The following is a 25,914-nucleotide window of genomic DNA, read 5'->3' on the forward strand; positions in this document are numbered from 1 at the left end:
TAGTTCTCGCATTTGTGTGTGAATACGTGCCTGTTTCCATGCGTGCTTGCGCTTACCATTATTTCTGTCCTTTTATATTATATTAGCATTTGCTTTTGCTAGTTTTCTTTCAGGAAAGTCATTACACATTTTCATAAACCAATCTCATTCAAAGCACTAACTCATGTACACGGCAGGGCAGGCCTCTTCCATCTCATTAAAACCTTTCTCACTGGTCTACCTCGTCTTCTCAGTCTGCCTACTCGCTGTGTTTTCTGTCCTTGCTTCTTGTGTTGTTGCTGCAGTGTGATTAACCAACTTGCTCAAAACAGATTTTCATCGCCTATGAAAACAGAAAGGTTTAGAGATAGATTTTCTCAAAAGCGTCATGGGGGTTGCACAGCAACTTAGCCTCTTACCTCAGTTCATGTTTATGCATCAGTGCATGTGGCAGCTCGTCAGAAGTGCACATGAAAGGGTGCCATATTGTGAAACTACACCTTGCTATGCTGTTGCATTTTTCATGCAATCAGTCTTAGTAAACGGATGGTTTCGCTGCCCATCACATATGATGGCAAAAAAGTTCAACACGAATAACACTGTGCAGTGGGGTGTCATTTCCTGTCTGATGCTTTTGTCGTTGCAAAGAAATTTTTCAGTAAATGGAGCCCAGCAAAGCAGTGCACTGATAGCTTTTGCAACTTTCACCATTTATTACTTCACAAATGTCATTGTTTGAACCTGGCCGTCGATCACTATGCCGATGGCTTGTCAATTAAATAATTGCCTCAATAAAACACATTCAACTTCACTCAGAATTTTTTAGTACAAACAATGCTAGCAAAGCTATTCAGGGTGAATAATTGTGCTTATATTGGCGTTACTTGCCGTGAGATAAACAAATACAACAATGGCTGCGACATGACTGTGATTTGACGTGCAGACTGCTAATGGTGCATTTCAAGCGTGCCCTCGACTACTGCTATTAATAGCTGCCCGACTGAGTATTTTGCGCCTAACTAAGCTAATGATGTTTGATAATTGTTCTCCTATTCACATTACTTGCCTGGGCCAGGTAACCAAAATAAACAATGCCACCACATGAATGTGTATTTGCATGCAAGCTGCCAACAGTGGCTGTCATTTTCTCATTGAGTGCTGCCGTTTCACAAACAGTGGCGACGACTTGACTGCGCTTTGACGTGCAGACTGCTAATGGTGCCTTTCAAGCGTGCCCTCGACTACTGCTATGAATAGTTACCCGACTGAGTATTTTGGGCCTAACTAAGCTAATGATGTTTGATAATTGTTCTCCTGTTCGCATTACTTGCCTGGGCCAGGTAACCAAAATAAACAATGCCACCACATGAATGTGTGTTTGCATGCAAGCTGCCAACAGTGGCTGTCATTTTCACATTGAGTGCTGCCGTTTCACCAACAGTGGCGACGACTTGACTGCGCTTTGACGTGCAGACTACTAATGGTGCCTTTCAAGCGTGCCCTCGACTACTGCTATGAATAGTTACCCAACTGAGTATTTTGGGCCTAACTAAGCTAATGATGTTTGATAATTGTTCTATTCGCATTACTTGCCTGGGCCAGGTAACCAAAATAAACAATGCCACCACATGAATGTGTGTTTGCATGCAAGCTGCCAACAGTGGCTGTCATTTTCACATTGAGTGCTGCCGTTTCACCAACAGTGGCGACGACTTGACTGCGCTTTGACGTGCAGACTGCTAATGGTGCCTTTCAAGCGTGCCCTCGACTACTGCTATGAATAGTTACCCGACTGAGTATTTTGGGCCTAACTAAGCTAATGATGTTTGATAATTGTTCTCCTGTTCGCATTACTTGCCTGGGCCAGGTAACCAAAATAAACAATGCCACCACATGAATGTGTGTTTGCATGCAAGCTGCCAACAGTGGCTGTCATTTTCACATTGAGTGCTGCCGTTTCACCAACAGTGGCGACGACTTGACTGCGCTTTGACGTGCAGACTGCTAATGGTGCCTTTCAAGCGTGCCCTCGACTACTGCTATGAATAGTTACCCGACTGAGTATTTTGGGCCTAACTAAGCTAATGATGTTTGATAATTGTTCTCCTGTTCGCATTACTTGCCTGGGCCAGGTAACCAAAATAAACAATGCCACCACATGAATGTGTGTTTGCATGCAAGCTGCCAACAGTGGCTGTCATTTTCACATTGAGTGCTGCCGTTTCACCAACAGTGGCGACGACTTGACTGCGCTTTGACGTGCAGACTGCTAATGATGCCTTTCAAGCGTGCCCTCGACTACTGCTATGAATAGTTACCCAACTGAGTATTTTGGGCCTAACTAAGCTAATGATGTTTGATAATTGTTCTCCTATTCGCATTACTTGCCTGGGCCAGGTAACCAAAATAAACAATGCCACCACATGAATGTGTGTTTGCATGCAAGCTGCCAACAGTGGCTGTCATTTTCACATTGAGTGCTGCCGTTTCACCAACAGTGGCGACGACTTGACTGCGCTTTGACGTGCAGACTGCTAATGGTGCCTTTCAAGCGTGCCCTCGACTACTGCTATGAATAGTTACCCGACTGAGTATTTTGGGCCTAACTAAGCTAATGATGTTTGATAATTGTTCTCCTGTTCGCATTACTTGCCTGGGCCAGGTAACCAAAATAAACAATGCCACCACATGAATGTGTGTTTGCATGCAAGCTGCCAACAGTGGCTGTCATTTTCACATTGAGTGCTGCCATTTCACCAACAGTGGCGACGACTTGACTGTGCTTTGACGTGCAGACTGCTAATGATGCCTTTCAAGCGTGCCCTCGACTACTGCTATTAATAGTTACCCGAATTAGTATTTTGGGCCTCACTAAGCTAATGATGTTTCATAATTGTTCTCTTATTCACATTACTTGCCTGGGCCAGGTAACCAAAATAAACAATGCCACCACATGAATGTGTGTTTGCATGCAAACTGCTAAAGTGGCGGTCAATTTCGCGTTGACTACTGCTGTTTCACCTACAATGGCTATGACATGGCTGCGGTTTGAAGTGCAGATGCTGAAGGTGCCTTTCAAGCATACCCCGATGACTGTTATTTCATGGTGTACTTGATGTACACAAACGTGTACAGCTATTTTAAAAATTAAAATATCATTACAACATGGGCTCATGTCATTTAGAACATACTCAAAAATTTTTAGAAGTGGAAACAAAGTTTCCAGTTACCGTATGCTCATCGGATACAAAGGCTCAACTCTTTGTATCCCAGCTGCAACACATGTCATTAGGAAGTGCTGCACCACAACTTCTGTGCGGTAGTTAGACCCCACTGAAACACGTGTTACATCAGTGCTTTGATACAGCCACACAGATTGCACAACCTGAGGAGCAGTTACCCGCCGTGATTGCTTAGTGGTTGTGGTGTTGGGCTGCTAAGCATGAGGCTACGGCATCGACTGCCAGCCACAGCGGCTGCATGCAGAGGAGGATGATTTACATATGTAACAGTTACTCATCCCTTGAAATGTGAATGACCCAAACCTTCGCGAGCATATCAGTCGCAACCATCCAGCAGCGCATAGTAGAAGTACAAGCACAAGTAGAATAGTACCAACGTCTCAGCTGGTTTGTTGTAATTACCTTGCCTGCAAGTTTCTCGTTTATATTGGATAGGCTTCCTACTTCCTACAAATAGCTTGTATACATATTTGACCTGCACCACAAAGAGCTTATGTGACAAAAAATGTGTACACCGTAGTGTTATGTTGCTTTTCATGGTGTCTCAGTTTACTTAATACAGTTTTGAATTTACAGATTGCTTCACATGTTTATAGCTAAACACCACTGAAAACTACTTGCATTGTGACTGCAAGGTCACAACACGAGGATTTGTGTGGTATCCTTCCTGTTCATCGGTGTGTCCTTGCACTATAAATGTAAAATGTCACACCTGCAAACCTGAGCATCCACCCTTACATTACAAACACTTTTTTGAATGCTCGGCAGTTATGCTTACAAGCACATTGTGACAGCAAATCTACACCACCTTAATTTAAGTGCGATGTAAAGGATTGTTTGTGCATATCCAAGCTGTTCTAGCGTGCCTGCAGGGATACAGCATTGTCCAATGGCACCGTATAGTTCAGGCGTAGTAAGGTGGCAACATATTGGGTAGCCAGGCTGGCAAGAAAGAATGCAATTGTTTGATTTCACTCAAAATAAGTTTTCTTATCAGCAATGTAAATTATATGCTTTCAAATAAGTACTCCCCTTGGAAACATATCTCATGAGTATGCATATATCTGCATAAGGTCACCGCAATACATACACATTGCTTTAAGCCAGTCATAATGAATTGTACACTCACTGCTTAACCTTCAATTCCTTGCTGCATGAAGTTAACCACTCATGCACAACTTTTTCTGCACACGGTGAGAACTTCAGACATCGCTGAGCATATCATTTAAGAAAAAGGCATTCCATGCATCCAACTGCTTTAAGCACCCTCTTAAAATTGGCAGAGTGAAAAAAAAAAGCACGAGCAAGCGTATCAGCAAGCTGTACTCGGGGCCTCACACGCGTGCTCAGTGGTAGAAATTTGCCTCTTGGCGACCTACGCAAATGCATTCCGCGACAGATGTGCGTGTGTTCTGTATTCTTGCAAGCTGTCACTAACACTACAGAAACCGCGCCACCGCGCTTCCGGCGACAATATCAGTTTCGCGTGTCGCAGAACGGATCACGTTGGATAATTAGAGAGGTGTTGTTCAACCAGCCAAGGCAGCGTGCACTGAAAGTAATCATCCGAGAATACGTCGCGTGCTGCGACGTGATGCGATTGCAATACATCTGTAAAAGGTGGCGCAGATAAGACGACTGTGCAATGTTTCGAAGAAGGATGACGGTGTCAATGCAACACATACGGCTGCAGAACAGAATGTGGCAGCCTAGAATCGCATTTTCGCCGGAACGCGGAAAATTGAAATCACATCTGCAAAAATATGCCAGTGTCGTCTGCTGTCAAAGGTCGTTGCCAACCTTGAACACCTTTGCTCCGCCGAACGGTTGCCAGCTGTCAACAGGCCGCGTCGCCCAATAGGAGTGCGCGTGCGTTCCGCTCGTGCGGATTGAGCGTGCATCGAATTTTGCGACACCTTCCGCCTTTCGGGCTTCCGCTCGCGACCGGACGAGGGCGGAACGGACGGGCGGAGCGACCATGTACGGGCCCTTAACGCTGTGCGACCGCGCGCAGCCGCCACATGCGCAGTTGCAGCCGGAGAGAAGGCCCACCCTCTCCCTCCCTCCTCTCCTCCCGGCACCTCGCAACGCTGGATGCCTCGCGCGCGAGGGAAGACGGCGCGCTTCCTCTTCGCATTTGTCCCTATCGCGCGGGCGATATTGAGCTACGATCGTTGGCTTCCCTCGCACATACAGCGTAAGGCTGCGCGGCGACGTTGTTATAGCACTCGAACTTTATAAAGAATCTCACGGCGACGCCCACGTAGACGATGTCGACGACGGCAGAAATGCGCCTGGATTGTCTATATAATTGATATCGCAAAAAGGTCATGAAGATCATCCTTTCTGAGCTTCGTAGACAAGTTCACCTCCTACAGGTCAGCCTCAGGATATACACTCGCAAGTTCCGTGAATATATAGATGGACGCAAGCCCACACATTCCTTTCGGATTCTCTGTCGTGAAATTTACAACGTCACCGAATTCCCGTGAAAGAATTCAGCTGGTTGCCCTCACTTTCTGCGGCTGCGCTAAGGCAGCAAGCAGCAAAGAAGTATGCCTCCGTACCGAAGGTGAAGTGTTTTGGAAAATGCACCATACCCGAAACAGTCGAGGTAGTGAATTGTACTGTTGGAGAAATTTCGCCAATGAGTCCAGAGCCAGTCCATTCTACTTGGTCCCACTTTGCCTTTCACTTTTCCAAAGTTCTTCTCCTTACTAACAAACGATGAACGCAAAATCATGAAACGTAGCACAAGGATGGCGCTGGGGAAATAATAATAAAAAAACTTAATTCACAACGACGATGGCAGGGATGCGGCGGCAGGAAACAGCGACTGTTACATCGTTACTGTCAGATTCACTCGAGCAGATTCGTTAGCAGCGCCTTAGGTTGTTACCGAGCGGTCAAGTTTCCCACTCGAGTTTTCTTTCTTTTTTTCAAGATCCCCCGCGCCATCCTCGCTCTTCTGCGGTCTGAGAAGATGGCCAGCTGTTACCGCGACGCCCGGCATGCAGCCTGCAACATCTTTTACGCGTCGACTTTTGCTCAAACTCTTCAGAGACGGGCCCCGCATCGCTGGCATCTTCCCTCGCTGCTCTTATTACACGCGGCGGCGCATCACCGCCGTCTACGCATCTGCGCTTGGGGACGGCGGCGTTTTCGCGGTTAATTATTTCCGCGACGAGCGCCCTGACAGGCGACGGTCCCTGCTGCCCAATGCCGCCATCACCGCCTCACCGACGCCCCCTGCTGGCGACAGGCCTTCTCGCTGCGGCATCAAGGGCGACACCTCTGGTGCAATTCCGGTTCTCCGAGCAGACACGCATGCTGCGATACCTTGCGCCGCTAAATGGGTGCAGCAGGACGGAAGCAAGCCGTCAGATGGAGCCAGTGTAGGGTTAGCCACCGGAACCAGTTTAATGATGACGGTACATATTTCAACCTGCAGTGGCGCACGCGAATGAAATGATAGAACGAATGGTATGGATCAGGACAACATTCATTTGGGCTAGATGGTGCGTGCTTGAATTAGGAAGGAACAGCGCCAACTAAGACGATCACAAGTAGCGAGAACGAGACAGGATGGACACAGGATGGCGCTTGTCCTGTGTCGTTCTCCCCACTTGTGATCGTCTTAGTTGGCGCTGTTCCTGCCTAATTCAAGAATGGTATGGAAAGTGAAGGTTTTCGTCGGTGAACGTCAAATTAAGCTGCCGTTGTTGTTTCTTCTTTTCCGGTTTGCGATGAATTCCTTTGCTCGCTACAGATCGCGGGACCAAGGCCTATCCCAGCAATATACCATCAATCTTTTCTTGCCCTGACTGACTGCATGGATCTATATCTCTGCAAATGTCCTTGTTTCATCCCCAACGAACAATTAACCTAAAGGTAAGTTTTTAAATTTGTATTCCACTCGGAGCACAACCTTCTAAATGTTCCCCACACCTTCCCATGCTACGTGACTGCGTGTAGTCGCAGTAGTGCGTCATCTGTGCTGAAAAACGGAATGCCAACGACCTAGAATCTCTATCGTTTTGTTATTATTGAAATGAAAATAAAAGAAAGCGACGTAGTCACCTTATAATGGTGACGGCTACTCCTTTTTCTCATAACGGAAACAACAATATAAAAGAATGCATTTAGGAAAATAAAATCACTTCATACGGTCAGAAATCCTAAGCACAGTCCTATACGCCCATGAACACAACAGTATAAAAGTCAAATACACGTTGCACCACAATGAGTTCAAATAAAGTCACAAACACACACAAACGGCCGTGATGTAGACTTCAATGAGCATATAAACAGATGAGGATTTGCACAGTGTTAGAATAATTCACGCGCAAATCTTAAATCTTAAATGCGGTGTAATAAGGTAGAGAGGCTTTTAAATGAAAGCTGCAGAGGATTGCTTTGGTGACACTTCCAGCGTGCTACTCCGTAATAGAACGATGACGCCGCACTTTCGCCGGCCTGGAACGTACTTCGTGTCACGGGTTTACGAAAAACCACTCGTACTGCACAGATTCTTATCGTGAAAACGTAATAAGGTACAGCATTTTTTGTGCTTCAAATAATCGGGCATTTTTCACAGTGATCCCCGACTATTTCACATTTTCACACGTGGCCTGTTTGCCACGTAGCAGGCGTGTTACATTCAAATACGCGTTTATTTGCCATGGCGTAAAAAAAAAGAAATAATTTATTTAACATACACGCTACAAGACGCTAAGACGCAGAAGTCGCGCGACCAAGTTGGTCACGCCACATCTGCAGTTCACCGGGGCGAATGCCAGCTAAAGCTCCATCTAAGCCCCGTAATTTCAGCCCATTGGTTCCCTCCACGCCAGACGTTTGTGTATGTTCTCTGTATTGTTGGCAGTGGTAACAAATGCTCTAGCATAATTTAATAGAAGGAAATGTGCATGCCTAATAAACACATAGTATACTTACCTTTGCGACCTACACCGCGAAACACCCTGGCCACCTATGTCACCATTTCGAGAGTTCCTGTAAGGGACGAAGCCACAGGATTTTGACGATGCGGACTACATAGCGGCTGGCGTAAAAACAGCTTCCAAAGACATCGCGTGAAAAAAGGAAAAAAATTGTTATAACAATGTTTTATTGGTAGGCCAAAGGTGGGTAAAATAACACAAGAAACATAACACTGTCACGGAAAACACGTGCAATGAGCACCTACGCAAACTACTCACTATACAAGCACCAAATTATCTGGCTCGCGATCGGCATCACTTGGTCTTAATTGGAAACAATCTTTGCATCTGGCCGCACTCAGCGACGGTTCCGTCAATTGCCGACCTCGTTTTCGGCCACAAAAACATAGGTCCCAGTAACACAACACATGTCTTGCAGCATAGACTCGGTGAGAGATTTTCAGAGTGCTAGAATATACCGCCGAACCACTGCACCGCTGCCACTTCGGCTTACTGCCAGCATATTACACGTGCCAGCACTGCGCCAAACCACGCGCATTGTCTGGCGCGGCTTGTAGGTACTCACATGTAGCTGCAAGGAAAGCTGGCAGACGACTGAAACGGTAGGCGCCCGTCAGAGGTCTGCCAAAAAAACTCTCAAACGTGGCAGAAATGAAGCGTTTGCTTAGCGTTTCCGCCCACCACCGTCCGAAAGCTTACTGCGCCTTAATTCTGTGCGCTGCCACTAACTATACGTCGCTGTGCCTTGCCGCTAGCACGAGGCTGCGCAGTTTTCGCATGCTCAGAAGTTACAAAAAAAAAGGAATTAAAGGGAAATGCGAAACTTTGACGCGCTAATTACGCCTCGAGCCCCGCCGCAACATGAGCAAAAAAAAAAAGAAAAGCGGGAGGAACAATCAGGGTGTGCCGCAAGGGGGCGTGCAAGGAAAGGAGGGACGCTAGCATACTGTCGATGACAGTACATGTAAAGCGAAGCCTTGCGATTCACTTTTTTCTTTCTTTCTTTCCTTGTTTCTTTCTTCCTTCCTTTCTTTCGTTCTTTGTTTCTTTTGTTACGCTGCTTAAGCCCACATGTTGCACGACGGCGGTGCGTTCATTCGCGAGAACAACGCAATACGCTGCTGCTCCGCGAGCATTTGTTTGGTGCGGCATTTTCGCGCTGACGGTCGCTTCTTCTGGCGGGAGTGGCTTGAGCACGTCACGGTGACGTTTCCCCGATTGCACTCGCCACCGTTCGGGACCGGGCTCGTTGTTTACCTCGTTTACCAGCCCGTGAACTCGCGTCCCCTGTCACCAGGTGCGTGAAGCTGTCCTGTGGCGCTACCTCAGACGAACAAACACAACTCGGCGAACAAAGCACGGAGGAAGTAAAGCTCATTGACAAGAAAGCACCGAACATTTAGATAGATAGATAGATAGATAGATAGATAGATAGATAGATAGATAGATAGATAGATAGATAGATAGATAGATAGATAGATAGATAGATAGATAGATAGATAGATAGATAGATAGATAGATAGATAGATAGATAGATAGATAGATAGATAGATAGATAGATAGATAGATAGATAGATAGATAGATAGATAGATAGATAGATAGATAGATAGATAGATAGATAGATAGATAGATAGATAGATAGATAGATAGATAGATAGATAGATAGATAGATAGATAGATAGATAGATAGATAGATAGATAGATAGATAGATAGATAGATAGATAGATAGATGCAAACTCAACCTATCCATTCCCCTGCAGTAGACTTTTCTTGGGCCAGCCCGGCCTTATCTGCTGGTAGCTCTGCGGCTCGGCGCTACTGCTAGCTGTTGCTGATGGCGGTTGTGTTTCACATTTCCACGGCGTACCACCAACGAAGTGTGATTCGTTTTCTATGCAGTAAGGGACGAACGCCCATTGAAATCCAAAGGGAAATGCAGCCCATGTGTTGGGAATGGTGTTTTGCTTTGAGAAGTGTGAGTCGGTGGTGTTGTGAGTTCGCAAAAGGCCTTGAATCCAAGACAGCAGTCCGGCAGTGGTTCCACAGTCAGCCGGACAATTTCTACCACAGGGGCGTCTCAAACTTAGTGCTGCGATGGGAAAACTGTCTGAACCGGTTTGGAGACTATGTGGAAAAATAGTGTGAGGTAAGTAGAATAGTACGTGCATTTGTACTTGTGTGTACCTTATTGTGGCTAATAAAAAGTAGGGGCAGGGACTTTCTCATTCGGTCTCGTAGATAGATGAATGAATGAATGAATGAATGAATGAATGAATGAATGAATGAATGAATGAATGAATGAATGAATGAATGAATGAATGAATGAATGAATGAAATTTATGCAACAACGGCGTGTTTTTGACGGGCACAGGAAGTCAGCCACCCTTTTAAATTGTGGGGGAAAAGCAACATGTGGTGCCGTGGCCTAAGACAAGAAAAATGTACTTTTCTCAGTGAACCGACGCAAAACATACACGTTTTCTGGAGATTTATAGAGCAGAGAAGCAAACTTTCCTTTTCTTTTTTTATTGTATGAATTCTAGTCTTTTGCTTGAACTTGCCAATAGGTTAAAAGTAACAGAACTTCCTTGATAAAATACTTTTCTTTTTCACGCTTTTACACGCGAAATATAGAACAAGATTACCCACCACTGGACCTGGAGAGGCTGATCTCAATGCAAGAATGTATCGGGGGTATTAAAGTGCCAGTGCGTTGTCTTTCCTTTTCCGTAGTCACTTGTGTCCCAGTGCGCGCAATTAAAACTTCATAACCCGGCGTAAGAAGCTGAACCGCGCAACCAGGCCTGGCGCACGTTCAGTCGAGGAGCTCTACTAAAAATTAAAATGATGGATTTGATAAGTAAGTACACATTTGCTTTTTCCCCACAAGGAGCCGAGACATGGGCACACAGTGTGCTCTTCAGAATATTAATTTAGCCGAGAATCGAGAGAGATGCGGGCGGGTACATGGTGAAGTGGTCGGGAACATCTTCTGAAAGCTTCCTATCTTTTGTTCGCACTTTGATGTTTGCGCATTTCTTCCCGCCGCCTTGGTGGGCTAATGCGGGCCAATTACGCTTCCCCGATGAAGTATCGCATCCTCATTAAATAAAGACAGCGGGGTTTAACGTCCAGAAACTGGGCACACTAAAGGTTATGAAGGGCGCCGTATGGCGCAGGGCTTCGGGTAAATTTCGACCGCCTGGCGTTTTTTAACGTGCACTAAATGCAAGCTGAACAAGCGCTCCGGCCAGAAAACGAACTGGCGACCCCGTTCTCAATAGCGCAACGTCACAGCCACACTCTTACCACGGCGGGTCCGAACGTCCATGAGAGCAATTTTCGTCGACGCAGACGCGTAGACGTATGTGTCACCTATGTGCATACACTGTGCGTGCTGATTTATGGGTTATCAGTTTCTTTGTTCATTTAATTCCGGCTTCACTCTCTATTACCTTTTATTACCCTTTCCCAAGACAGGGTAGCTAGGCGGTCTGAGAACTGGCTAACCTCCTTATATTTCCGTCTATTCCTGCTTCCTGCTTCTGGGCTTCACTTAAGCGTACGTACATGTACATGAAAGTGAATGCACAAAGGAGGGCTATATTGTGGAGTTAAATAGGAGAAGCAGATAGGGGCCCGTCGTACCATGATGTGAAGCTTGGCAAAGCAGAAATAGCACTAGTGCGCTTGCAGCAGCGCGTGACGTCGTAAATTTTTGAAAGCGTCTACTCTGGACTGCTTAATCGGTGATAAATTGAGATGATCGCGTATCAACAGTGAGCAGAGATTCACTCTAGCCGCTTTTGGGATGTTTTTTTTTTCCGAATAAGTGCCCGAAATATGCAAGAATACCATCAAGTTTGTAACGTCACAGTGACGTCACTGGCGTCGCAGTTCGAGCGCCACGCTAGAACAAAGAAATCTGGATTTTTTTTTGTGGTGATAAGTAATGTTTATCGCCAACGAAATGTCAAAAGAAGGCTTTAAGCAACATTCTGCCATAGCCTAAAGCTCTCTGATGCTTCATACGCTGCATACGCGGCACATACAAGACTATGCGGTCACTAATGCAGGTTCAAGATTAAGCATTGGAACGGTCTCGTTAATCATTCGCAAGGAACGACCAAATGTAACACTAAATAAACTGATTCGCCTAGGCTTAGACAAAGAGTCCAACACTTAGTAGACCGATAGCTCAATTGTAACGCTAATTAACATAAATCGCAAGAGAGAGAGGGAGAGAGAGCTCTTTAACAAAAACTGGAAAGGTTTGCCGCCTCGCATAGACACATGCGATTGGATAGTAACTACGGGAATCCACTTACATTGTCAGTTGTATTTGCCAATTGTTCATGAACGTATGTAGATTGTCCATTGGCAAGTTGTTTACCAATATTCAAATCTTTGTCAATTGTTGATGCTGGTCAGTTGTAAATTGTCCAACCATACCGATTGTTTTTTTTTTTTTCATTTTCTGTCTTTAAGTCATTTGACTTTGTCTATTGACATGAAGCATGAAAGCGGAGTCAATTGTAAGGCCCTGTCAAGTACACAGGGTCTCACTTCGTAGAGACTGCCAGTTGGGCTTTGTATGACCCTACGTGATTTCCTGGCGGACTATGACTGTAGAGATATATACTGGTAGGACGCGTCGTTACACCATTCCTACGGATGTACAGACATCATAGAAGGAAGTCTGCAGATGTCGTATGCACCATCTAAATGTCGCTTTTTTTAAATCTACGCCTACAAGAAGCTCTGATCTCTCCTGCTCGTCAACCACCGTTCGCACACATTGTACTGAAAGCGCCGAGAAAGCAATCAACGCGCCTTTCTTAGGCCCTGCTGAAATAACGCGATAGCCCAGTGGCCATTGCGCTGCGTTGTGCAACATGAACTCGCGACTACGACTCCGGGCCGCGGTGGCCGTGTTCGGATGTGGGCGAAGTGCAAGAACAGTCATGTACTCAGATTTAGTTACTAGTTGAGGAACCGCGGGCTGCAAAAAAAAAAAAAAATTCAGTTCGCAGTTCTCCAAGGCGGCGTTCCTTGCAAGCCACTGTTCAGTGTTCCCAAATTAAACGCAACAATTTTGTTCTTATACTGACGCTGTGTACGAGATGCCTATTCTCGTTCGTATCGTTGCTTTGAGAATTTCCTTGTAATGTTGGCGCATTTGTTTCGACGTGATAAAAGGTAACTTTTCCGTAACTTTCTGCTCTTTCTCCCACAAAACTGCTTAGAATGGGTATGGTATGGTATGAAGAACTTTATTGAGGTCCTGAGGGATCAGTCTGGGACTGATGCGGGCCGCTCCCACGTCGGTACAGAGAGGCCGAGCCCCTCTGCTATCACACGGGCCCTCTGGACAGCCCTGAGCTGGTCCGCCAGCACTTCACTGTGCAGCATTCGCTGCCACCACTGTTCACCTCGAGAACCATCACCGGCCAACGCCAAGCAGCGCCACAGCATGTGTTGTAAATCGAGCAAACCCCCACACTTACTACAATAGACTGAAACCCCGCAGTCCGGATTAATTTTATTCATGATGACAGGGTTAGGGTACGTCCGTGTCTGCAGAAGCCTTAATGTAACCGCCTGCGGCCTATTTAATTTAGGATGTGGCAACGGGAATGCCCTGCGCCCTAAGTAATAGTGCTTGGTGATTTCGTTGTAGGTTAACAGTTGGTCCCTGTACTCAGGAGCGGGAGATCCAGCCCCTTCAGGGAGTATACGGCACACTAATCCTCGTGCCTCCCTGTGCGCCACCTCGTTGAGGTTACGCGGGGCTCCCTCCACTGTCCCCATGTGCGCCGGGAACCAAGTAACGGTATGCGAAGTGATATCCCTACCCTGCAGCAGTCTGTTAGCCGGTTCCGCAACAAGTCCTCTCGAGAAGGCTGTAATCGCAGATCGCGAGTCGCTAAACACCAAAACTCTTCTAGAATCAATTAGTGCTAGAGCAATAGCCACCTGTTCAGCAACCCCCGGATCTTTGGTATAAATGGAAGCAGCATTTCTAACGCTCCCTTTGCCATCTACTACCACCACCGAATAAGCATTTTTACCATTAATCCATGCGGCGTCAACAAACGCAGACTCCTCCTCCTGATCCTTTGCCTCTCGTAACAAAGCCCTAGCTCTCGCGACCCGCCTCCCTACATTGTGCACGGGGTGCACATTCCGCGGAAATGGACGAACCATGATATTTGCCCTAAGGTTCACGTTCAACTCGTGTAGGGGCGCCCTATCGTGCGACACAGCCACCGATTCTTCAATTGACTCTAATATATACCTACCCGGTGGTGTACCTAGCAACCGCTCCCTCTGTGCGGAACGTTGAGCCTCAGCAATTTCATCTAAAGTATTATGCAAACCCAGTCGTAACAACATATCGTTTGACGTAGTCATAGGCAGACCAAGCGCAGCCTTGATGGCTTTTCTGATTAATGCATCCAATTTATTTTTCTCCCCCCTATTCCAATTTAGCATAGCTGCCACATACGAGAAATGACACATAATAAATGCGTGAACTAAGCGCATTGCACCTTCTTCTCCTAAACCCCTATGCCTATTAGAGATCCTTCTTATAAGTCTTATGGCCTCCTCCGTTTTCTTGGTAATACGCTGAATGGTTCTAATGTTCGATCCGTTCGCTTCAAGTACAAAACCCAGGACCCTGATTGCTTCAACTTTGGGTATCACCGACCCTTCCCTAGTATGAATTCTAATGCAAGGCTCAACGTCCGGTACCCAACCCCTCGGCCTACGACCTAGCTTCTTAGATTTGAAGATCAACAACTCCGACTTTTTAGAGGAGCACTTGAGCCCCATGAGACCCAGATACTCCTCCGTAAGCGTTACCACCTGCTGCAGCCTAGCCTCAAGCTCTCCATCACTACCACCGACACTCCATATAGTAATGTCATCCGCGTAGATAGAATAGCCAATATCCTGGACAGTGTCCAGTCTATTAGCCAACTTCGACATCGCCAGATTGAATAACATAGGCGAGAGTACGGATCCCTGCGGAGTACCACAGCAACCCAATTTAACGACTTCCGATTTTATCTCCCCAAACCTGAGACATGTCTTTCTATCCGTAAGGAAAGCCTTGACAAAATTGAAAAGCCGCTGCCCCAAATTCAAGTCCGATAGCACCTGTATAATGAAAGAATGTCGGATTTTATCGAAAGCTTTTTCCACATCAAGTCCAATTAGTGCCTTAGTATCCCTTGTTCGCCGGTCAAGGATCTGATGCTTAATCCTGATCATAGCATCCTGAGTCGAGAGGCCGGGCCGAAATCCTATCATCGAGTGCGGAAAGACCCCATTGCCCTCAACATAACGCGTTAGCCTATTTAAAATGGCATGCTCAGCGACTTTTCCCAAACACGACGTCAGGGAAATGGGTCTGAGATTTTCAAGCCCTATGGCCTTCCCCGGTTTGGGTATCAGAACAGTAGTTGCCAGTTTCCATTCTTCCGGGAAAGAGCCTTCCTTCCATAGGCAATTGATCTGCCGCGTAAGGAACTCAATTGACCCATCGTCTAAATTCCGCAGCATTTTATTCGTAATGCCATCCGGCCCTGATGCCGATCGACCATTAAGATTCTGCAGCGCCATCCTTATATCACTTTCAGTAAATTCCGCGTCCATAGCTGCATTTTCGTCTCCACTATATTCCAAAACCACATCAGGTGTATCGTGCCAGGTCTCCAACGGAAGGTATCTCTGAGCCAAATCCTTTAGCAACTCCTGCTCCGTGGAGTCCCGACACGCCTGATGGACCAGCTTACCTATCACAGTCCTCTGATTAGACTTAGTGTTTGTCTCATCTAGTAAATGTCTAAGCAAACTCCAGGCGCCTCCCCTCTTAATGCGACCATCAATAGAATTGCACACTTCATCCCATTGCTGCTTGCACAGTACCCGACAATGGTCTTCAATTTCCTGATTAACCACTGCTATACGCTTTCTAAGCCTTCTATTTAATCTCTGACCCTTCCATCTCGCTAACATCGACTGCTTTGCTTCCAACAAATGTGCCAGGCGACTATCCATGTGTTCTGTGTCAATATCGGTCTTAACCTCTTTAGTGGACGCCTCAACGTCACTTTTAAGCTGACTAGTCCACTGTTCCAAGGTCAACTCATTTCCCTCATCATCGATTCTCTGCGCTCTTCTTTTCCTAAATGCATCCCAGTCAACCATCCTGAATGTGCGCTCCTTTTTATTAGCCACCACCAAAGTAATCATAAGTATGTAATGATCGCTACCAAAATCTATATTAGAATTGGACCAGGACGAATTCACCACCCCCCGAACAAAAGTGAGATCAGGTGTCGAATCTCTACATGTCGACGTGCCACATCTGGTGGGATACGAGGGGTCTGTAATCAGAGTTAAATTCAAGTCTAGTGCCTGCTGCCATAGTCTCCCCCCCTTAATAGTGCTATAAGCATACTTCCACACATGATATGGTGCATTGAAGTCCCCTCCAATAAGCAACGGTGCATCCTTAGCCAGATTGGTTGCCTTGGTCAAGAGAGATTTGAAACTCTGCTTCGTGTCCCGGGGGCTACTGTACAGGTTTAGCAGGTAAACGCTCCTCTGACATGACCTTTGCCGACCTAAGATTACTTCCACCATAATATATTCAATCTTGCAATCTGCCATGTGAAGATCATGTCTAATATACGCCAACCTCCTATTAATGAGAGTAGCGAGTCCTCTGCCCTGTTCATTATCCTTAACTTCCGTTTTGAAATTCGTTAAGGTCACGTTAGACGTCAGTGTTTCCTGTAACATGATAACTTGAGGCTTGACACCATGCGTTCTAACAAACTGCTGCAGAGACGCCTTCTTATGATTAAACCCCCTACAATTCCACTGCCAAATACTAAATGCACTATTTCATAGAGCCATCTTGACCACGGAAATTTGGTGAACTAGTTTTGAGCTCAAGTCCACTCGGCGACTTACCCTGCTGGGCTAGCGGCCGAGTGCACTCCCGCTCCATAACAGGGACCACTGTCTCGTTTAGATATATTTCAATTTTGCCTAATCTCTGATCCGTGATACTTTCCTGTTCTTCTATCCGCTCCAGTCTACTAATGATCTGATTTACACTTTCTTGCAATGTCGCCATCATTGCTTTAAGCTCGGAACCGACTTTGCCCTGAATCCGCACGGTCGCGGATAAGGCCCTCTTTTTCGGAGCAGGCGTCTCTTCGTCCGCCATGTTCTGTTCCGCGACCTCCACAGACCTGGGTACCTCAACCGAGTCATCATGTTTCCTAGTCTGTCTTAAGCTATCGCTGTTACCGGAAGGTAAGCCGTTCCTAAGTTCAGCTATCTCTTTGATAAGCCCGTCAATGGCTGCTTTTAAACTACGATTCTCTCTCTCCAATTGCGCAATCCTATCCCTATCCTTATTACCATCCACATGCTCCTGGCGCTGCTCGCGCGCTCGGCCGGCGCTGATGCCACCCTTGACCTTGTCAGCCCAGGTAGTCTGGCTCCCAGCTGCGCCGCCGCCGCCACCAGCTGCAGGAAAGCGCACCCGCGCCTCCATAGAAACGGATCGGCTCCTGGTCGTACGAGTCCCAGAAGATGGCCGCTGCCTCGACCTGGAGCGGCTCCTAGAGCGCGAGCGTCCCTTAGAGCGTTGGCGGGCGCTCACCAGCTGCACCATCTCGGCTGCCTCCTGTTCCGCCGTTAGCTCCGCCCTGGCTCTCTCCTGTCGTCGAACACGCACGACGTAGGGAAGCTGGTATCGTTGTCTACATTGTTTATCCGCGGTCAGGTGTCGTCCGCCACAAAGCTTGCAACAAGGCACACAGTTGTGATCCTCTTCAGGGTTCCGAGCCCCGCATCCTCGGCATTCAAAACAATCGGGCGCTGGGCAGACATCCGCCCGATGTCCAAGCTTGCCACACACATAGCATACATCCAACTGCTTTCGATACAGGAAGCACCGTACCAGAGTTGGCCCATATCTGACGAAATTGGGCACCTTTAACCCGTCGAAAACAATGATGACGGATCCTGTGTTTTTGATTCGTTTGACCGCCATAGCCAGCGGATTGCGATCGTTAACAATGTTCCGCTCAAGTGTCGCGGGGCCATCCATAATGTCTACATTGCGAATGACCCCCTTACACGTAGTGTGTGGGGCCGTCTCGTACGCACTGACTTCAAAATCCTTGTCAGCCACTCTGATTGACTTGAGTCTCACATATCGTTCAGCATTGCTCCTTTCTGGCGTACTAGCCACCAAGATATTTTGCATAAAGTTCGGGCAAATAACATCTTCCCGAACCTGTTCAATACCGAGGCCTGCCGCCTCTACGATTGCCTTGCCCACCGCTGTAGAGCTAACTTTCTCCAAATTCAGTCCACCCCGTGGGCGAATGACTATTTTGATGTGTTCTTGTGGCATCGGTGGCATGCGCGACGCCTTCACAATGCGATTCTTGATTACCGAGCCTCCGCGCCGTTCACCTGCGCCCCGTCGTTCAGGCATCTCACTTGGCGAACCGCCATCACCCAATCCATGCCTCGACGTAGTTCTAGATTTTCGGTTGGACACTGTCCGCCATCCCAGGTCTTCAGTAAAGTCCTCCGCCGGGAGCATGTCCCCTTCAACGTGCATTGCTGCCATGCCGCGCTAGGTCTATCAGACGCTAGCTCTCGGCCAGCGTGGCATGAGCACAAAAGTTCCAATAAAGTCCAAAAAAGGGGTGGCCCACCTCAAAATCAGGTATCCGCTGAATCTTCTCTTCTTCGCGGATCCGATGATATCAAATTTACACCACTAGGTGACCAAAAAAGGCTCGGAAGCTTCGAAAAAGACGGACTCATAAAAGCCCACAAGCCGCCTTCGAACTTCGTCGTCGTCTCCCCCGTGATGAACAGTGTCTGCCTTATTTCTTTTTTCACCTTTAACCTGCCCCCCTGAACAGGGTAGCAATTGGGACATGCATTTGGTTGACTTCCCGCCTTTGCTTATTTGACTCTCCTGTTCCTAGAAGCAGCGTTTATAGCGCCTCTTTTCATTAACGTGAGAGATAATTCGCTTAGAATGGGTATTCAAAAGAGAAATCATCCGTGTAATTGTACCTCCTGTTTAACGGACAAGGTATAGCCGGCATAATATTCGTGTGCGACAGGTTCTTCCATCATCTCAATAAAAGAATAAACGTTCATTGCTTTAAAATTTGAAGCCTGGCTGACCATTTCTTGATTCAGTGAAACTGTCGAGCACCCGCATAGTAGAGAAGACGTCGAGATGCGAGAGGATTAATCAACGCACCCTTTCTTAAGCCAAGAAAAAAAAACGCCCCATTAACAAGCACGTGTACACTCGTGAACAATAGCATACGGAGTAGGGATTTCGCGACAAATCTGATTTTCGGCTCATGCCCGTGAATGCAACTCGAAATTAAAGACTCCACCTCAAACGTGGCATCGCGGAATTTCCAGCACGCTCGCCAATATTTAGTTTACGCACGTTAATGACGAATAAATTTGGTTGTTTTTTGCGGTAACCCTCTGGTCACGCTATGCCGGTATACCGGTATACCGGCATACATATGCATACCGGCACCGTATAGACTCGGGCGCCACGCGTTTACCTTTCAGCTCGGTGCATAGCGAAGCGAAAGTGCGCCCCGACGTCCGTGCAGCTGCCGTGGTAACCCTCTGGTCGCCATATACCGGTATACCGGTTTACCGGCCCACATACGCATACCAGCACCGTATAGACAAGGTCAGAGGATCTAGTGCAGCTGCTTTTCACATTCCCTCTTTGAACTATGATTGGTCCGTTTGCTTCACTGCAGTCGTGTCCTCCACAACGGCCGAAAGCGTTGCCATTGAGGCAGCTCTCAAAAAGCTACGGTTTTGTACGCCTCAACCTGTTCTCATTCTTACAGATTCGAAATCCGCCCTTCAAAGGTTAGAGCACTGGTTTCCTACTGATGCCTTATCTCTAAGCTGCCTACGTTCGGTGCAAAATCTCAGTGTCAAAGGCTTCTCCATACGATTCCAATGGGTGCCATCACACATTGGTATCATAGGCAACGAGATGGCGGACAGCCTCGCCCATAGAGCGCTGTCTGGGAATCCTTTGAGAAAAGTGCCTCAAGAAGACGGGAGACTCTTCAGAGAAGCGGTGTCGTGCCACTTCAGTTCTTTGTGGAGCTCACCTCACAAGCCATGTGTGATCAAGGGTCTCAAAAGAAACCAAGCCACCTTACTGCTCCGCATTCGCACGGGCTCTGCTCGTACCCCTGCGTGGATGTTTAAGACTGGCCTGGCGTTATCACCATTATGTTTAACGTGTGGTGTGTGCGGTGACATAGAACATTACCTAATGTGCTGTACTGTGTATAACGCGGAAAAGAGGGTGTTATTCGGGTCCCTCAAGAACACAGGACTTCCTCACAGTTCGCTTCAGGACATAGTTTTCCCGCGCGGGAACCGGTTGTGTAGGAAGGAGGTCTCTCGCCTTCTGTTAAATTACCTACAGGACACGGATTTGGCTTCCACGTGGTGAGCTGAGGAGTGAACATTTGTAATTGGGATGTCTGTGTCGGATTAGGTGATTTAATTATTTTAAGTGTCGCTACGGTGGAGCAGTTGCCAGCAGCAACTGCAAGGCTAATCCCACCAGTAGCCTACAACAACTCAATTCAACTCAACTCAACAACTCGGAAGCCACGTGTTTACCTTTCAGCTCGTGTGCATAGCGAAGCGAAAGTGCGCCCCGACGTCCGTGCAGCTGCCGTGGTAACCCTCTGGTCACGATATACCGGTATACCGGCTTACCGGCATACATACGCATACCGGCACCGTATAGACTCGGGCGCCACGCGTTTACCTTTCAGCTCGTGTGCATAGCGAAGCGAAAGTGCGCCCCGACGTCCGTGCAGCTGCCGTGGTAACCCTCTGGTCACGCTATACCGGTATACACCGGTTTACCGGCATACACACACATACCGGCACCGTATAGAGTCGGAAGCACGCGTTTGCCTTTCAGCTCGTGTGCATAGCGAAGCGAAAGTGCGCCCCGACGTCCGTGCAGCTGCCGTGGTAACCCTCTGGTCACGATATACCGGTATACCGGCTTACCGGCATACATACGCATACCGGCACCGTATAGACTCGGGCGCCACGCGTTTACCTTTCAGCTCGTGTGCATAGCGAAGCGAAAGTGCGCCCCGACGTCCGTGCAGCTGCCGTGGTAACCCTCTGGTCACGCTATACCGGTATACACCGGTTTACCGGCATACACACGCATACCGGCACCGTATAGAGTCGGAAGCACGCGTTTGCCTTTCAGCTCGTGTGCATAGCGAAGCGAAAGTGCGCCCCGACGTCCGTGCAGCTGCCGTGGTAACCCTCTGGTCACGATATACCGGTATACCGGTATACCGGCATACACACGTATACCGGCACCGTATAGAGTCGGAAGCACGCGTTTACCTTTCAGCTCGTACGCATAGCGAAGCGAAAGTGCGCCCGACGACCGTGCAGCTGCCGCGGATCCCACGAGCCACGTACGAGACGCGATGACGCTGCGAGATAGCGGGGAAACAGGCGCCCGCGCAATATTGCAAGGTGTCAGCGACGCTTCCATCAGACTAGCAGCGCGCGAGCGCGCAGCCCTTGAAGCCATCACGGCCTGGCTGGGTCTGTGCGCGCGTGTGGGCGACTTTATTAAAAAAATTTCCACTTTCCCTTGACGTCTATGAGTTCGACTAAGCCTAACCAGTTTTCCCTCGCCCCCCGCCTCCCTTTCCCCTGCCGCCGCCCCTATATACCTGCCGCTTCGCTCGTCAAAGACGCGCGAGAATTAATACAGGTGGCGCTCCACTCACACCTCCTATAGAGGACGCGTTTTGCGTGAGTATAATACGAGCCCGTCATTTATGTCGTAATTTAACACCCTAAAACGGGTGAAAAAGGGCCCTAAACGTACCTCGATGGTTGGCTGAATTGGAGTACACTTTCTAAAAGCCCTAAAACAATATGAGATAGCAATCTGATCGCATCGATTTTTATTTCTCTCTGTTTACTGCTCATGGGCACGTTTGCGAGAAAGTGATCACGGAAATTGCTGGGACGTTTCCGTATCACCTGGTGTCATCGCAATTTGATCATCGAAGAAATAATCGTTTGTGAAGAAGCTGCGTCGACAACACACCACGAGCGCAGTGGTGTGTTGAGTGTTCCTTTCGCTGTCCTCGTTTTTCGCGCAGCTTTAACCTTCTCGTATATCGCTGCACATGCAAACTTCTGCTCACGGGCTACAAGTGGGGATGCGAATTTTTAATCAAGAAGGTTTTGTTCCATGGGCAACGCACAACGATCGACCGCAAATCAATTGAGCTGTACAAGAAAGCCAGCTATGCAACCCATGTTCGATCTTTTTATCAGCAGGTCTTGAGGCACACCGAGGGTATAGCTTTGGAAGCGATGCATGCACAAAGGCGGCTGTGCGTCCCGACCTCTTCATTTATTTAACCTAGCCCCATAGCTGCGATCAAGGACCGAGCGCTAAACGATCAAGGACCGAGCGCTAAACACATGCGAGGAGGTTAATCAAAGACTGTGTAAGAAAACCTCGGTTTCGCCCACTTTGTCGGGTAGGTAACGTATTTCTACGCCTGTATCACCTATTTAACTTCACATTAAAAGAGTTTTGAATTTAGCAGACATCACTGGTTGGTCCACATCACATAAGCGAGGTATAAAAAGTTGAACAGCAACAGCAGTTATTTAAGTGTTATTATCTATCCGCACTGAAGTCCGTAATATTACCAAAGCACACACCTCTAAGGCAGGAGTGATGCAGGAATCAAGTGTCACAGTGGCCAAAAGAAATTGATTCCGTTTGCAAGCAGCGATGAATAATAGGCTCGATTTCGACACTGAACTTCCTAGCACAACAAAACTGGCGCAAATTTGGTTGTCGTTTGTTAACTGGCGACAATATGGGAATTTTGCTTGCTATAGAGCCCGCTATTCACATACACGTGCGTACGCATACACTCAAGCGTGCACGCACACACACGCACAAGAGAAAAGAAAAAAACGCAAGACGACAGAACAATGTGAACAGAAAATAAACACAGAAATATATTAAAATTCACAATCTCACGTATACGCTCAGTCCACACGGCCTTCCGCACGCCTTCCGCAAATATACGGACTTGCGGAGAACTACACGTACCGTGCACAGTCGCACAAATTCTCGGTTTAAGCTGCTCGTGCAGACCCGCTGAAAGCCGAAGTTTGTGCAGTTGCGTGAGTCGTGGGCAGTTTTGACTCAAACGTACTACGTACTCTGCAGACTTTTCCCATTATTCAAATTAACATTTCTTGTTACCTTTCTTCAGATGTCAGAGGACGTAAGATTATTGTTTGTATAATGTAAGAATTTCTTGGCGTATGATGCTGTCGAATGAGAAGAGATGTAAAGGTTGCATAGCATGTACAACTTCACATAAGGATATTGGACTTACATGCACGTTGCCTTATACCTTTGTATATCGATTGTCATTCTCCCCCCCCCCCCTATGTAACGCCCAAGCTGGGCCTTTAGGGTAAATGAATAAATGAAAAAAACTTACGCAGAACACTCCTCAAAAAATGTTCACCCTTTGGGGCTTATCTTGATCCACAACGATAATCGGCATCCAGCCTCGCTCGTCTTTGCACTCCCGATCCACACCCGCCGTGGTTGCTCAACGGCTGTGGTGTTGGGCTGCTGAGCACGAGGTCGCGGCCGGGATCGAATCCCGGCCACGGCGGCCGCATTTCGATGGGGGCGAAATGCGAAAACACCCGTGTGCTTAGATTTAGGTGCACGTTAAAGATCCCCAGGCGGTCAAATATTCCGGAGCCTTCCACTACGGCGTGCCTCACAATCAGAAAGTGGTTTTGTCACGTAAAACCCCATAATTTTTTTTTTGCACTCCCGATACTGCCAGGCCACGAACGGCACCAGCGTGACGTAGCATTCTCGATGGGAAACTATCGAGCGCACAGAGCAGGAAACGCAAGCAAGGCATATGACGATTACTGGTGCGCGACAAGCCCCAAAACGTGCGAACTTGTTTAAGAATGAACTTGACATAAAGTTGCAAGGTTGTACGAACAATGCCTAATACATAGTCGGCGCGTGACCTGTGAAAAAGCCTAAGTAGTCTCTGCTCACCTTAAATTAGCTCAGTGCAAAAGCAAAGCGCAAAACAGTGCACGACTGTCAGTAGTGTTCGCTAATTGGAAAGACCCGCCACGCTGTAAGCCCATTGGCTATAGCGCTCCGCTCCTGAAATCGATGTCTGGCTTCGATCGCAGACGCAGGAGCAGCGCTTTTATGGGTGTTAAATGCAAGAAAAAAAGAACGCTCGTGAACTTAGAGTTAGCTACGTTAAAGAACTACGGGCGGTCAAAATTCCTCCGGCGTTCCCCCCCCCCCCCAATGTGGCGTACATCACAATAAAATCGCGGTTGGGCCAGGCAAAACCCAAGAGCGAATTCTGTCTTCCTTTTTTTTCATTTTATTTGAGACGTGCGAAACGTAGCGCAGACTCGCCGTTTGCGTCGTTTCAAAGTCAGCAAATACAGCACGCTTTTGGTGACGCATACATCTAAGTCGTCAGTTGTAGTTTATTTACGTCAGAACTATTTGGGTTCTAGGCCTGAAAGACAGCCAAGGTCTCTCACTTGGAGTGTGCGTTATGTTCAGGAAAAAAGAATTCAGAGGTACCGACACGTGATAACATACTGTTCTCGAGCTTTTCTTCTCGCCTGGCTCTTGCGACTGAAGTGCTAGGCTTAACGCGTGCTTTCTTAAGTCTAAACGCAATTACTGATGTTAGTATCGCGAACTATCACAAGGAACGCAATTGTTTGGATGGTAAGAAAAAAAATTCTGCGGTTTTACGCGCAAAACCACGATCTGTTTATGAAAAATACCGTCGAGGATAGTAACAAGGATTCGAAATAAACCAACAAGCAAATTATGTCGATCTTATAAATAAAAGAAAGCTAAAAAGCACCGGTTATCATTAAACGTCAAAAACGCCTCAACAAGCAGGTTCAGACAAAAAACGGCAAATAACAAGAAAATGCAAGAAAATTTGCTGTCGATCTCACGTAAATATGGGAATCGGTTATAAGCGAAGTGTTTATGTTTAGTGAAATGTCCTCGCTTTTGTTCTAAGGAGTTCAACACCACTCTCTCTGCGCAACAAAATAGGGAGAGAGGATAGCGGAGGACGAAAGAAACTACTAACATAAAGCTAGAGCGTCGCGGAAAAAAAAAAATAGAAACGCGGTCGCCGTTGCCGGGATTCGAGCCCGCACCGTCGCGCTCAACAGCAGAACGTCATTACCACGGAGTCACCGCGGCGATTTGACGGCATTTTTTTTTTCGGATATCGAGAAGTCGTCCCCTCGCATATCACAGAGGCAGCCACGTAATGTGCACTAAAGAAAAATGGTACATCGGCGATCTTCTGATGCGTGCATGCCTCCCATGGTACGCATACCCTTGTATCAACGACTCCAAATAAACCAAACAGCAAATTACGTCAGCGTCATGAATTACATAAAATTTTCGAATACGCATGTGACGCTGCGGTCTCGGAACACGTTAGGGGTCCGGTTCAGCGGCACTGCATATGTGATAGCATGTAGTGATGTTTGTTT

General features: G+C 47.4%; 2 protein-coding genes across 4 annotated transcripts in view; one reads left to right on the plus strand and one right to left on the minus strand.

Moving 5' to 3' along the window:
* The window catches only part of LOC139050482 (spondin-1-like), a 231,909-nt gene extending 223,014 nt beyond the window's left edge, over positions 1-8,895 (minus strand). For 2 of the 3 annotated variants that reach the window (XM_070526918.1, XM_070526916.1), the window contains exons 1-2: positions 8,748-8,895; positions 8,178-8,234 (exon numbers count right to left, since the gene is read on the minus strand). The gene's annotated coding sequence lies outside the window, so the exon portion shown is untranslated. Of the gene's footprint in view, positions 1-8,177; positions 8,235-8,747 lie in introns of those variants that run through there. The other variant, XM_070526917.1, reaches the window with a different exon arrangement.
* BORCS5 (BLOC-1 related complex subunit 5) overlaps positions 1-25,914 on the plus strand; it is a 343,941-nt gene that overhangs the window by 99,544 nt on the left and 218,483 nt on the right. The gene's annotated exons all lie outside the window — the stretch shown is intronic.

The sequence above is a fragment of the Dermacentor albipictus genome, chromosome 10 (assembly GCF_038994185.2).
Source record: "Dermacentor albipictus isolate Rhodes 1998 colony chromosome 10, USDA_Dalb.pri_finalv2, whole genome shotgun sequence".
In the NCBI taxonomy this organism is placed as follows: domain Eukaryota; kingdom Metazoa; phylum Arthropoda; class Arachnida; order Ixodida; family Ixodidae; genus Dermacentor; species Dermacentor albipictus.